Source organism: Cervus canadensis, chromosome X (assembly GCF_019320065.1).
Source record: "Cervus canadensis isolate Bull #8, Minnesota chromosome X, ASM1932006v1, whole genome shotgun sequence".
Classification (NCBI taxonomy): Eukaryota; Metazoa; Chordata; class Mammalia; order Artiodactyla; family Cervidae; genus Cervus; species Cervus canadensis.
Window position 1 is genome coordinate 35976971 of NC_057419.1, and position 14857 is coordinate 35991827.

The following is a 14857-nucleotide window of genomic DNA, read 5'->3' on the forward strand; positions in this document are numbered from 1 at the left end:
GGTTGTCTTTTTTCCATTGTATATCCTTGCCTCCTTTGTCAAAGATAAGGTGTCCATAGGTACGTGGATTTATCTCTGGGCTTTCTATTCTGTCTCATTGATCAAAATCAATTATATTTCTATACACTAGTAATATAAGAAAATTCTATTTACAATGGTACCAAATAGAATAAAATATTTAGGATCAATTTTTTTTTGTAACATAAGAATAATAGTCAGTTTAATAATTACAACAATGTAGCATGAGTAGTCAAGGCCAGGACACTGGTGGGGGCATTTGTGGAGCATCCCCATGCCTGTGAACGGGGACCCTGCGCATCCTACAGAAACACGGGCGCGGGCACTGGGGGCTCACGAGGAGTCCCCAACAATGGCCCAACCTGCTCCAGAGCACGTCTCCTGGCCGTGTAAGGCTCCAGTACGTCTCCTCCCACCCGGGCGAGGACATGGCTCCCTCTCCTCGTCCATGGAATGTGGGGGCAGAGGCAGATGACCCCTTCCTGATATCCCTTGGGACCCTGAGCCCCTCAAAGATCCCACGGAGACACGGTTGCAGTCCACTGACAACAGGGCAGATTTGTAGAAAGAACTGCTCAGATGCATTGTCTCTGCTCCCTAAAAACCTTAGTAAAACACTGGGACCCAGGAAGGATGCGTTACACAAGCATGTCAATGGTCACCCCTCGGGAGAAGGGGCGGTGAGAACACACGTGTGCCCCCTCGATGCTAAAGTCGACATTTAAGGCAGGTTCTGCAGGTGCCACGTCGGGGCGTGGGCGGCAACACCGCCTGTCACAAAGTGCTGGACAGTCAGGTGACGAAGTGGTTCCTGAGTTAGAATTTGCTCGAGGCAGCAAACTTCAGTACACTCGATTGGACTGTTTCCCACTGCGAGGTCTCACACATCACCAAAGGGCCTATTGTGAAAACAAGGCTTACAAAACACTTCAAGGACCATCTTTTCTAGCCCTACCACTAACGAACAAAATAAAATGCTAAGCACAAGAAGTTTGCAGTTCTCCTTACACAGTCAAGTGTCGTCATAGTCAACGTCGGCACCAGACACACCCACTGAGCAGGGAAGTCTGAGGGTGGGGCCGCAGGCGGGGACCACAGGTGCCTAGACCTGCAGCTGCTTGGAGCTCAGGGACGTCCGCTGGCCCGACGCAGTGAGAGGAGCGCAGGTCAGAGTTGCATCTAATGCCACGTGGGCGTTTCCAAGACATCCCTGATCCAGGAGCTGGGGCTTGGGCTTTTAAGGACACGACACTTATCCTTTACAAGTTCATTTCACTTTACAAACGACCTCTTCAGAAGAGCGGGGCAGAGGAGCAGGTCCGGTGAACCAGCTGGACCCTGGGCTGGGCTCCAGGCCCCGAGGACAGGCTCCCTCCTCCGTGCCCTGGCTATCTGGACTTGACATGGGGTGGGGTGGGGGAGGGTCCCCGTCTCAATCCCCACTCCTTGGGGAATCTCGGGCGTGTTCTATTGCTGTACTTTTGCAGAAACAGTGCAGACACTGCGTTCTCAGTGAGCACGGAAAGCCTGCCCACCGCCCACAATGGGACAGAGTGCCCACCTGCACCCGGCAGCCCATCCTCACAGTCTGTAGCAACGTGCAATAAATAACACACTTTATTTACAAGCTCCAGTGAGCTTGCTCCTTCTGGGAGGACGGGACGGTGCACCTGGCCAAGTTACCAGACCAGCCCCCATGCCAGGCACCGTCTGCCATGCATGTGCTCACATGAGGCAGACATGTACACACCTGTCATGGGACCCAGTGGCAGCAGATGTGGTTCCTCGGGTTTGGGCCTGAGGCCCAGACCCCCGGGTTCAGCCCAAGTGAGGCACATGGCAACTGTGACCCTGCTCTACCAGGAGACTGGGGTGGGAAGACAGGGCCTCTGCAGGTCTAACCAGGTGAGCTGCAGGTGGACACCGTAGGAAGTGTTTCTAGAGCACTGCCGGGGGGGTGGGGATGGGGGGAGCAGAGCAGGCACCCCCAGAAACACCTGTGCATCTCCAGCCTCTGGTCCCCACGAATGGTGAGTACAAGACCCAGGGTACAGGACCAGAGAGGTTAGTGGAAGGGGACTGCAGCCCAGGAGTCAGCCCAGACAGAACCACCACCGTATGCATTCAGAACGGGGCATTTACAGGGAACCTATACATAATATTTACACATGTTCACTCAGAGCCCGCAAGTCTAGATGCCGTCACTGCACTTATTGCAAAACAAGGTACTGGATGTGGAGGAGGAGACACATGGTCTGGCCTCAGTGCCTGTGCCTCACAGCCGCCCCGGGTTGCACGTCTCCATGCACAGAAAGCAGCGGCCATGCAGCCCCTCCCTGCAGCCCTGAGTGTCACGGGCGGGGTCTCAGGGCTCTGGCTCAGTCTCATAACCGGTCTTGATGAATCACCAGGACGCCTCTCAGAGGTTCGTCTCATCCCAAGCAGGGTCGTTCATGTTCTTGAGAACCTTCCTCACCAGCTTCTCCAGATCTTTGCAGAAGATCCTGCAGGTCCAGGATCTTCTGGATCCTGAGACTGATCCAGAAGATCAGGGTTAGGGTTAGGGTTAGGTTAAGTTCAGCAAACACTTCATATTTAATGGGAAATCTAGAAGAAATATGTTTTTTTCCAGCAAATGCTTGTACAGTCTTTAGAAGAATGCACCAAAATGCCAGAGACCCAGCAGAGGGTCAGGGACTGCTTCCTCAGCCTGATGCCACAAATGAAGACCCTGTACCTGGCATACTGTGCCAACCACCGTCCACGGTCAGCATTCTCACAGAGCACAGTGAGGAGCTGCGAGAGTTCATGGAGATGAAGGGTGCCAGCAGCCTCCTCCAGAGACTTCTTCATCTTCTTGTCCTGTCTTAATTCCTGGACTTCATCTTTTAGCACATACACGGTGTCAGCGAGACTCTTTTCTTCTGTCACTGTCTGACCATTGCTTTTAGCTTCTTCAGCTATAATTTTCTCTTCTTCTGGAAGCAAAACTTGTGGAGCAGATTCTTTGCGTGAACTTGAGTTGAATGTCTGTCATGTCTTGGCACTGGTGCGGTAAGTAAGTCTTGATGACCTTCAAGATCTGGACATCCTCCTCCATCACAGCTGTTTTTCCTCAGCATGAACTCCTCATCTGAAGGCTTCCGCTCCAGCCTGTGCTTGAGGAGCAGCTTCTTCATGGTCTTGGGACTTTTGCTCAGGTCCTCCTTGTAGCAGAGGGCAGCCAAGGGCTGCAGGCAGGGGTGTGGGTCACAGGCAGCTCAGGCTCCAGGGCTTGGGGGTCTTCGGAGGCTCTAGGGGCCCCCTGTTGATTGATGGTGGTGTGTGGAGTGTGGTGGTGGGAGGGGTGGGGCAGCGTGCAGTAGGTGGGTGTCAGCGGCACAGGCTTGCTGTCCGCATGCTTGCTGGACCGGGTGATGGAGTGGGAAGCAAGGGTGTGAGACAACACAGAGTGAGAGGCCCGCCAGGGTGACCTTCATCTGCTTTTGCAGATGGTCCACCCACTCGTGGAGGTCCTGCTGGTTGTTGCAGGACACCAAGATCTGCTTGATCATGCTCCCTGATATTTCAAATGCATCTCTGATTTTCACTGTCCTCGAGCTTTGTGATTGTCGTTCCTGTCATTGGTAGCTTTCCCTGATATATAAAACCACTCATCCTAGGACTGACAGACAACATTAGCAAAATATCTGGAAAGAGTAGAAGATATCTTTCATTCTTTTCCTCACTGCCAGCACACTGGATCAGGACCTGGCACACGTAAACAACGCTGCCCAGGGTCTTGATGTTGTCGCCCTCCCAGCTCCGGATGGCTTCTGTCAGGATCTGTGGCTCCAACTCCTTCCTCTTCCACACCCCCTGACACTGTGCTGAAAGGTTTTTGAAGGTGGTCATGGATTTCTGAATATACTGTCTGTCTGGGTGATAATCCTCCATGTGTCTCTCCAGCTCCTTGAGCAGTGCAGGGTACTTGTCCAGACACATGAATGGCTTGCTGAGGTTGGTGGTCAGCATGAGAATGCCCAGGCTGCTGGCACCCTTCATCTCCATGAACTCTCGCAGCTCCTCACTGTGCTCTGTGAGAATGCTGACCGTGGACGGTGGTTGGCACAGTATGCCAGGTACAGGGTCTTCATTTGTGGCCATCAGGCTGAGGAAGCAGTCCCTGACCCTCTGCTGGGTCTCTGGCATTTTGGTGCATTCTTCTAAAGACTGTATAAGCATTTGCTGGAAAAAAACATATTTCTTCTAGATTTCCCATTAAATCTGAAGTGTTTGCTGAACTTAACTTCTCACTGGTCTGCAGGGGCTGTAGGTAGATTGAAAGCACTGTCTGAAGTTCTTTAGAATATTCATTTTCTGTTTCCAAAATATTCTGTAGCACCACATTGTAATAGCTTTTGTTAATGGCAGTCGTATCAAATCCTTTGGGAGGGCTCTTCAAGATTCCAGATTTGGGTAACACAGGCTTTATGCTGGACTTGATCTTGTGCAAGTAGTTGCTGGGGAACCAGCCAGTCCTGCAGTTGTGCTCGCCCTCCCACCAGTCCCCCTCCTCCACCCACGTGACGTGGATGACGTCTCCTTTCCTGAAGGACAGCTTGTCTTCATTCGTCTGCTGGAAGTTAAACTTGGATCTGATGACCAGCTGATTGTTGATATTATCGCTCATGTCCAAACTGTGGTACTGGCCCTGGAACAACTGTGAAGTCCTACCATGAAGGCTGCGGTCCCAGGGAGTCAGAAGACTTGATCCGGTGGGAGGAGGGCCAGGCGCACATGGAGTCGCTCACCAGGCCGATGTCTGCTATTACTTTGTTCAGCATCACTAAGGAGCTGAGGACCTTGTTGAAATTCTGCCCCTGATACAAATCATTTGCATCAGACTTCTCCAGCTGCAGGGACACCCCACAGCCTCGCAGGAAGTCGCGGATGTTGCTCAGACTCGCCCTTGCTCCGGGTCTCCGGGTAGACCTGCAACACAGAGAACAGGCGCTGAGCGCTGTGGACAGGTCGCAGGCGCGCCCAGAGGCAAGCCAGACGCGGCCCCCTGCAGGAATCCAGCCCCTCATGTGACCAGGGCGGGTGGCCCCGGTGGCCTGGAGCGATCCTGGCCGCCCCCCAGCACCCGAGCACTCAGCCACTGCCTCTCCTCATATTTAAGATCAATTTAACAAAGAAATGCAAAACTTTTGAATAAGGGGTCAAAGATAACAGCATAGGAAGACCCTGAGCTTGCCTCCTCATATATAGAGCAATTCCTCCTAAAGAACAACTAATTGGCTGATTGAACTGCTACTGCAAAGAGAAGCTTCACATAGAAATGGGTAGAAGAGATGGGAACATGGAATCTCCCTGATGTGGAAATCCGTAGTAGGGAGGGATATTGCTGAGGGGTCAGAGCACAGACTCACCCACCCTGAGACACAGTGAAAACACAGCAATTTAAAAGTCATCTAGACTATAAGCAAAGGAAATCTACTCACTAACCCTAGAGCTTTGGGTTAACGGGCAGGAAATTGTTGGAGGTCTCACCAGGGTCGGAGGTATCAGTGAACGCCATTGTTTGAGTTCCCCAGGCATTCCCTCAGGCCCATGCCCATTCCAGCTCTAGCCATTTCACCAAGGGCAGTCTCAGGTGAAGTCGCCCCCAGCCACTCCCAGGCTTGTGCCTGATCCAGCTCCAGCTGTTCTGCCATGGAGGCCTTGTTACAACTCTTCCTGAGACTGCATCCAGCCTAAGCCCACCCTAGCCCCAGCCGTTTTGCCAAAGTGGCCCCAATGTGGCATACCCACAAGGAATTACCCTGGCCCAGGCCCATTTCAGTTCCAGCCTTCCCATCAAGGTGGTCTCAGGAACATCACTCTCTGGGAAACACTACCAGTCCAACCCTCTTCAGCTCAAGCCACCCTGCCAAGGTTGCCTTAGTTCAGCACTCCCCAGGGACTTCCTTTGGCTCATGCCCACTCCAGTTCTGCCAAAGCTTCCAGGTGCAAGAAGTCTACACAGAGGATGCTCCCACACAAGGCCCTCCTTCACCTATTCATAGGAGCAAAGACCAAAAGCACACAAAATGAGGAGTCAGGAACATGTTCCAAATGGAGGAACAAAATAAAAGCCCAGAAAAATAAAAACCCAATGAAATGCAGATAAATAATTTACATAATAAAGAGTTCAAGAAACAATCATGAAGATACTCGCTGAACTCAGCGGAGTGGAGGAACTCAGTGAGAACTTCAACAAAGATTTTTAAAATATAGGGAAGAACAAATCAGAACTGAAGGATATAATGACTGAAATAAAATATGTTCTAGAGGTAATTAACAACAGATTACATGATACAGAGGACTGGATAAGTAATCAAGAAGACAGAATAGTGGAAATCACTCAATCAGAACAGGAAAAAAAAGAATTTTTTAAAGTGAGGATAGTTTAAGGGACCTCTGGGACAACATCGAGTGTCCTAAGATTCACATTATATGGGTCCCAGAAGGAAAAGAGACACAGGAAGGGACAGAAGACTTATTTGAAGAAATAATGGATGAAAACTTCCCTAACTTGGGGAAGGAAACAGACATCCAGGTACAGGATGCACAGAGTCCCCAAAAGATGAATCCAAAGAAATCCACACCAAGTCATCACAATTAAAATGGCAGAAGTTAAAGAGATAATCTTAAAGGCAGCAAAGGAAAAAAAAACAAAAAAACAAAAACAAAACTAATCACATAGAAAAGAAACCCAATAAAACTATCAGCAAAATTCTCAGCAGAAACTTTACAAATTTACAGGCCATAGAGCAGTGGCAGGATATGCTTAAAGTACTGAGAGGAAAAACTTACAACCTAGAATAATCAATTCAGTGCTGTAATCATTCAGAATTGAAGGACAGATAAAGAGTTTCTCAAATATTCAAAAACTAGAGGAGTTCATCACTACACAACTGGCCTTTTAAGAAAATTTAAAGTACATTTTTAAGTTAAAAAAAGGCCACTACTAAAATAAAATATATGAAAGAAAATATCTCATTGATAAAGGCAATTAAAAGCTAGTATATAGGTTAAAAAACATAGTACAATCAATCATGACTAAAATAACTAGGTAAGGGAGACACAAAATCAAAATATGTATTGACAAAATATGTCATCAAAAACATAAAATGCAGGTTGGGGGATAAAAATAGAGTGTTTTTTGAATGCCTTCAAATTTAAGTGGCTGTCAGCTTAAAATAGATGACTACAAGATAATATATATGAATCTCTTAGGAACCACAAACCAAAAACCTACAATGAATAGAAAAAAACAAAGAGAAATGGCTGTAAAAATAACACTAAGAGGACATGTTAGGCCACAAAGAAGTCTAAATTTAAGAAGATTGAAATCATACCAAGCATTTTTCCTGACCACAATGCTATGAGACTAGATGTCAATTACAAGGAAAGAAACACAAACGTGTAGACTACACAACAAGGTACTAAACAATCAATAGGTCAATGAAGAAATCAAAGTAGAAAAAAACAATTTAGAAAATTGAAAATGAAGACACTTCTGTCCAAAATCTATGGGATGCAGCAAAAGCAATTCTAAAAGATAAGTTTATAGTAAAAGGCCTATATCAAGAAACAAGAAAAATCTTAATCTAAATATACATGTACAGGAACTAGAAAAAGAAGAAAAAACAAAATCCAAAGTTAGTGGAAGGAGGGAAATAATAAAGCTCAGATTTGAAATAAATGAACTAGAGACTAAAAAAATTAGAAAAAATCAATAAAACTAAGGGTTGGTTCTTTGCAAAAATTAACAAAATTGACTAACAAATGGCTAACAAATGTTTAGCCAGATAGAGAGAGAGCACAAATAAATAAAATTACAGCTGAATGAGCAGAAGTCACAACAACCACCACAGAAATACAAAGAATCATAAGAATATTACAAAAAATTATATGCCACAAATTAGACAATCTAGAAGAATGGATAGATTCCTAGAAACATACAGTGATTCCAAGAATGAATCATGAAGAAATAGATAATCTAAATAGATTGATTACTGGTAACAAAACTAAATCAGTAATCTAAGAACTGTCAAAAAACAAAAGTCCAGGTCCAAATGGCTTCACAGGTGAATTCTATCAAACATTTAAGGAAGAGTCAATACCTATCTTTCTCAAAGTATTCTCAAAAATTGAGGAGGAAGGAAAGGTTCCAAACTCATTTTTTGAGGCCAGTATTATCCTGATACCAAAATTAGACAAAGACACCACACACAGAAAACTTTATAGGCCAATATCCCTGATAAACATACACACAAGAATCCTCAACAAAATATTAGCAAATCAAGTTCAATAATACATTAAATGGATTATATACCATGATCAAGTGAAATTTATCCCAGGAATGCAAGAATGGTTCAAAATCCACAAATCAGTCAACATGATACACCATATTAACCAAAATAAACAAAACCATGTGATCATCTCTCTAAGTGCAGAAAAAGCTTTTCACAAAATTGAACATCAGGGACTTCCCTAGCAGACCAGTTAGGACTCAGTGCTTTCACTATCATGGCCATGGGTTCAATCTCTGGTCTGGGAACTAAGATCCTGCAAGCTGCACAACATGGTAAAAAAACTAAACATTCATCTATGATAAAATCTCTAAAGAAAGTGGGTACAGAAGATACGTAATATCATAAAGGCCAAATATGACAAACCCACAGCTAACATCATACTCAGTGGTGAAAAGCTGAAAGGTTTTCCTCTAAGATTAAGAAGAAGACAAGGATGCTGAAGGGAGAACAAGATGGTGGAGGAGTAGGTGGACGTGAAGTACATCTCTCTCTACCGATACATCAGGAATACACCTTCAGACACAGAAGTGCATGCAGAACACCAGCTGAGAGAGGACAGGAGTAACTGACCAATGGAAAATAATATACACCACCACACAAAACTTGGTAGGATGAAGGAACTAGGGGAAAAAACAGGAGTGTTAGTAAGACTGGACCTGCCCTCGGCAGGTGGGGGAACTGATGCAAGGGTCTGAGCCCTACATTGGGGCAACTGTCTGAGTCAGAGGAGAAACATTTAAGGCTGAGAGTGAAACAGTTGGTCTGTGGCAGCCCAAATGGAATGAGAATCAGACAGTCCTTGCTGAAGTCATACATACCCCAGATAGGAATGCTGGTCCCCTGGAAGGTGCAGCAGCAGGGAGCTGGAATTTAGATTGTGGAGCAATCCCAGGGCGAGGGCTGCTGTTGGCTGCAGAGAGACGGATTGAGGGGATGTAAGGGAGGAGATCGTGGTGGGAAATGTCAGTGGAGGAAAGCCAGGCAGCTATGGAAGCAAGGCAGTACTGCTGAGTCATGCATAGGGGGTGGAGGTATCACCATAGCCTCTCTCGCCCCACACGCCAGCATCCGCAGCTGAACAATAGAGAGGCTGGCCAATCAAATGCCTGAGGCACTGAACTACAGAGTAGGACCCCACCCAGGGTTCCCCTTTAAGTGCCTGACCTGCTGATCTACAGAGTAGGACCCCAGCCAGGGGGGCCCCTCTGTGTGTCTGACATTGTGAAAAACAGAGAAGGATCCCAGGAAAGGGAGGCTTGTAAGTGCCTGAACGGGCAGAGCTATGGAGAAAGACTGGTCAAAGAGGCCTTCTGATTGCCAGCTACAAGAGGCTCGATAAAAGACTCTGATAAGGCCATAACTCCTGTGGCAGAGGCAGTCCGTGTCCCTGCACATTTGGTGCTGCCAGGGTCCCTGCAAGCCAAGCAGCTGCACCACCCTCATACTCAACTCTCACTGGGGCAGAGCTACCACAGGCAAAAAAAGTCTTGTGTCTATGTCCACAGGGTCACTTCAGTCGTGTCCAACTCTTTCAGACCCTGAAGACTGTTGCCTGCCAGGCTTCTTTGTCAGGGGGAATCTCCAGGCAAGAATACTGGAGTGTATTGGCCAATCCTGGTTTCCATACCCTTCTGCTGCTGCTGCTGCTAAGTTGCTTCAGTCGTGTCTGACTCTGTGCGACCCCATAGACGGCAGCCCACTAGGCTCCTCTGTCCCTGGGATTCTCCAGGCAAGAACACTGGACTGGGCTGCCATTTCCTTCTCCAATGCATGAAAGTGAAAAGTGAAAGTGGAGTCGCGCAGTGGTGCCAGACTCTTTGTGACCCCGTGGACTGCAGCCTACCAGGCTCCTCCATCCATGGGATTTTCCAGGCAAGAGTACTGGAGTGGAGTGCCATTGCCTTCTCCACCATATCCTTCTAGAGCACTATATTTCCTGCTGCCCTAGCCACCAACTCCACTGAGTACCTGGTGCTGCCAGAACCCTGTGAACCAAGCAGCTGCAACACCTTCACACCTGGCCCTCACAGGAGCAAATCCAAATCCTCCAAGGCAGCCTCAGGAGCAAACCCCAGTGAACCACCCACATGCAGAGGTGGAAATAAAACCACAATTGAAACCCAGGGGCAGTGTCACTAAGGAAAAAGATATAAAAACTTCCCACAAGCTGTAGATTAAATCCACATGATCAACTAGGCAGACTCTGTGTCTATGGGATATATAAAAGGACACTGAGAGCTTCCACAAATGAAAACACACTATTCTGATAGCTGTGGACATTGGAGGCATGAACACACAGGAGTAGGACCAGATTAGAATCTGAGCTGCCCCCACAGCAGGTCTAGAGTTCATCAGCACAGTGTGGGAGGGCATCCTAGGGAGGTGAGGTGGACTGTGACTCCCAGTGAGGGAAAGGACTCCTACAGCAGTGACTCAAGAAAACATTTATTATTCTTATGTTTTGACTTGTTTTGTAGATTCTTTTAGACTTTTTATCCCCCTCTTTTCCCCACATCTGTTGTAGTTGTTGATTTTATTGGCACTATGAAATCTAATTAAGCCATTGAGCTATGTTTTCCCTCAATCACATTTTTTCATTGTTGTTATAAACCTCTGCCTCTATGCTGGGCTTTTACAGTTCTGTGGAGTTTTCTTATTTTTTTCTTTTATCTTTTTTTAATTTTAATTTTTAAAACCTATTATTAGTTTTTCTACATTTATTCCTTTGTTTCCTTTTCCTACTGTTCTTTTCCCCTTGCAGTTAATCTTTAATGTATATAAATTTTCTTCATCTACCTATATTTAACTTTGCATATCTATTCTTTCTTTTCTTCCCTCTCAAAATATTTGTTAGTTTTGTTTTTATTGCTTTATTCCCCACTTGGCACCCTGCTTTAGGTTTGTCTTCCAGTTTGTGCTTTAGTTAGTTTTGTTCTTAACTGGTAAATATAATTTTTGATTTCCTTTGTTTGCTGGGTCAACTTACTATGCTTTATTTTTGTTGAACTGTTTTGACTTTGCTTATGGGTGTATATGTATACTGAATTATTTTAATTATTATATGCCTGATTTTGTAACTGCCATTTGTCTGGGGTTCATCTTTGGTTTTTCATTTTTGAGTATTTGTTTTAATTTTACTTAATGCCATAACAAACCACTTGTGGAATCTTTGTTCCTGACCAGAGAGCAAGCCCTTAGCCTTTGGAGTGGGAGCGCTGACTCCAAGACCCTAGACTACCAGAGAACTAACCCTAAGGAGTATCATATAGAACTCACTCAAAAGAAACCACTTGAATACAAGACACAGCATCACCCAACTACCAGTAGCACCCTGTGCAGGATGCTTCATCTAAAAAACAAACAAAACAAAAATACAAACCCAATCATCAGCAGACAGGATTACCACCTCATTGCCCATGAGATAAAAAACAAACAAACAAAAACTCAGCACAAATCTCACCCTATACGAAGCTTACACAAACCACTGGACGAACCTTAGGAGGGCAGAAACCGAAAGGAAGAAAGAATTCAACCTTCTTTGAATCCTGGGAAAAGGAGACCTCAAACACAATAAGGTAAAAAAAAAATATTGAAAAGGCAGAGAATTACTACAGAAATGAGGGAACAAGCTAGAAACACAGAAGTCCAAATAAATGAAGAGGAAATAGGCAAACTACCTGAAAAAGAATTCAGAATAATGATAGGAAAGATGTTCAAAAACCTTGAAAATAGAATAGAGAAAATGCAAGAATCAATTAACAAAGACCTAGAAGAATTAAAGAATAAACATACAGAGACAAACAACACAATTACTGAAATTAATAATACTCTAGAAGGAATCAATAGCAGAATATCTGAAGCAGAAGAATGAATCAGGGAGCTGGAAGACAAAATGGTGGAAATAACTTTTGAAGAGCAGAATAAAGTAAAAAAAAATGAAAAAAACTGAGGATAGTCTCAGAGACCTCTGAGAAAATATCAAATGCATCAACATTCGAATTTTAGGGGTCCCAGAAGAAGAAGAGAAAAAGAAAGGGTTTGAGAAAATTTTTGAAGAGATCACAGTTGAAAATTTCCTCAACATGGAAAAGGAAGTAGTCAATCAAGTCCATAAGGCACAGAGTTCCATACAGGATAAACCCAAGGAGAAACACACCAAGACACAAACTAATCAAACTAACAAAGACTAAAGACAGACAGAATATTAAAAGCAGCAAGGGAGAAGCAACAAGTAACATAAAAGGGAAACCCCATATGTTTCACAGCTGATCTTTCAGCAAAAACTCTGCAGGCCAGAAGGGAATGGCAGGATATATTTAAAGTACTAAAAGGGAAAAGTTTACAACCAAGATTACTGTACCTGGCAAGGATCTCATTCAAAAATTGATGGAGAAATAAAAAGCTTTTCACACAAGCAAAAGTTAAGAGAATTCAGTAGCACTGAACCAGCTTTACAACAAATGTTAAAAGGACTTATGTAGTCAAGGAATACAAGAGAAGAAAAAAGATCTACAAAATCAAACCCAAACAATTAGAAAATGGCAATAGGAACATATATATCAATAATTACTTTAAATGTAAATGGATTAAATTCTCTAACCAAAAGAGACAGACTTGCTGAATGGATTCAGAAACAAGACCTATATATATGTTGTCTACAAGAAACCCACTTCTGACCTAAAGAGACATATAGACTGAATGTGAAAGGTTGGAAAAATATATTCCACACAAATGGGAAGCAAAAGAAAGCTGGAGTAGCAATCCTCATATCAGACAAAATAGACCTTAAAGAGTATTACAAGAGATAAGGAAAGACACTACATAATGATCAAGGGATCAATCCAAGAGGAAGACATAACAATTGTAAATATCTATGCACCCAACATAGGAGCACCTCAATACATAAGACTAACACTAACAGACATAAAAGGAGAAATTGACAGTAACACAATAATAGTAGGAGACTTTAACACCCCACTCACACCAACGGACAGATCATCAAAACAGAAAATTAATAAGGAAACACAAGTCTTAAGTGATACATTAGATGAGATGGATCTCATTGATATCTTCAGGACATTCCATCCAAATGCAGAAGAATACACCTTCTTCTCAGGTGCACATGGAACATTCTCCAGGATAGACCACATCTTGGGACCCAAATCAAACTTCAGTAAATTTAAGAAAATGGAAACCATATCAAGCATCTTCTCTGACCACAAAGCTATGAGACTAGATATCAATTACAAGAAAAAAAACTAAGAAACACAAACACATGGAGATTAAACAATACATTTCTAAATAACCAACAGGTTACTGAAGAAAGCAAAAGGGAAATTCAAAAAATTTCCAGAAACAAATGACAATGAAAACATGACAACTCAAAACCTATGGGATGCAGCAAAAACAATTCTAAGAGGGAAGTTTATAGCAATACAATCCTACCTCAAGAAACAAGAAAAACCTTGAATAGACAACCTAACTTTACACCTAAAACAACTGGAAAAAGAAGAACAAAGAAATCCTAAAATTAGTAGAAGGAAAGAAATCATAAAGTTCTGAGCAGAAATAATTGAAAAAGAAATGAAAGAAACAGTAGCAAAGATTAATAAAACCAAAATCTGGTTCTTTGAGAAGATAAACAAAATTGACATACCTTAATTCAGACTCATCAAGAAAAAAAGAGATAAGAAACAAATCAACAAAATTAGAAATGAAAAAGGAGAAGTTACAACAGACAATGCAGAAATACAAAGGATTGTAAGAGATTATTATGACCAACTATATGGCAATAAAATGAATAACCTGGAAGAATTGGACAGATTCTTAGAAAAGTTTGATCTTTCAAGACTGAACCAGGAAGAAATTGAAATTATGAACAACCCAATTACAAGCATTGAAATTGAAGCTGTGATCAAAAATCTCCCAAAAAACAAAAGTCCAGGACCAGATGGCTTCACAGGAGAATTCTGTCAAACATTTAGAGAAGAACTAATTCCTATCCATCTAAAATTCTTTCCAAAAATGGCAGAGGAAGGAACACTTCCAAACTCATTCTACAAGGCAAACATCACCGTGATACCAAAACCAAAGACAACACAAAAAAAGAAAACTACAGGCCAATATCAGTGATGAACATAGATGCAAAAATCCTCAACAAAATTTTAGCTAACAGAATTCAGCAACACATCAAAAAGCTCATCCACCATGATCAAATTGGGTTTATTCCAGGGATGCACGCATCCTTCAGTATATGCAAATCAATCAATGTGGTACACCATATTAACAAATTGAAAGATAAAAACCTTATGATCATCTCAATAGATGCAGGAAAAACCTTTGACAAAATTCAGCACTCATTTATGATTAAAACTCTTCAAAAAATGGGCATAGAAGAACCTACCTCAACATACTAAAGACCATATATGATAAGGCTACAGCAAATATTATTCTCAATGGTAAAAGACTGAAAGCATTCTCCCTAAGATCAGGAA

The 14857-nt window shown here is 43.6% G+C and overlaps 1 pseudogene; it reads right to left on the minus strand.

Annotated features, from left to right (window-relative positions):
• Positions 1-2437: 2437 nt before the first annotated feature.
• Positions 2438-9304, minus strand: LOC122435044 (annotated as a pseudogene).
• Between the last annotated feature and the right edge of the window lie 5553 nt (positions 9305-14857).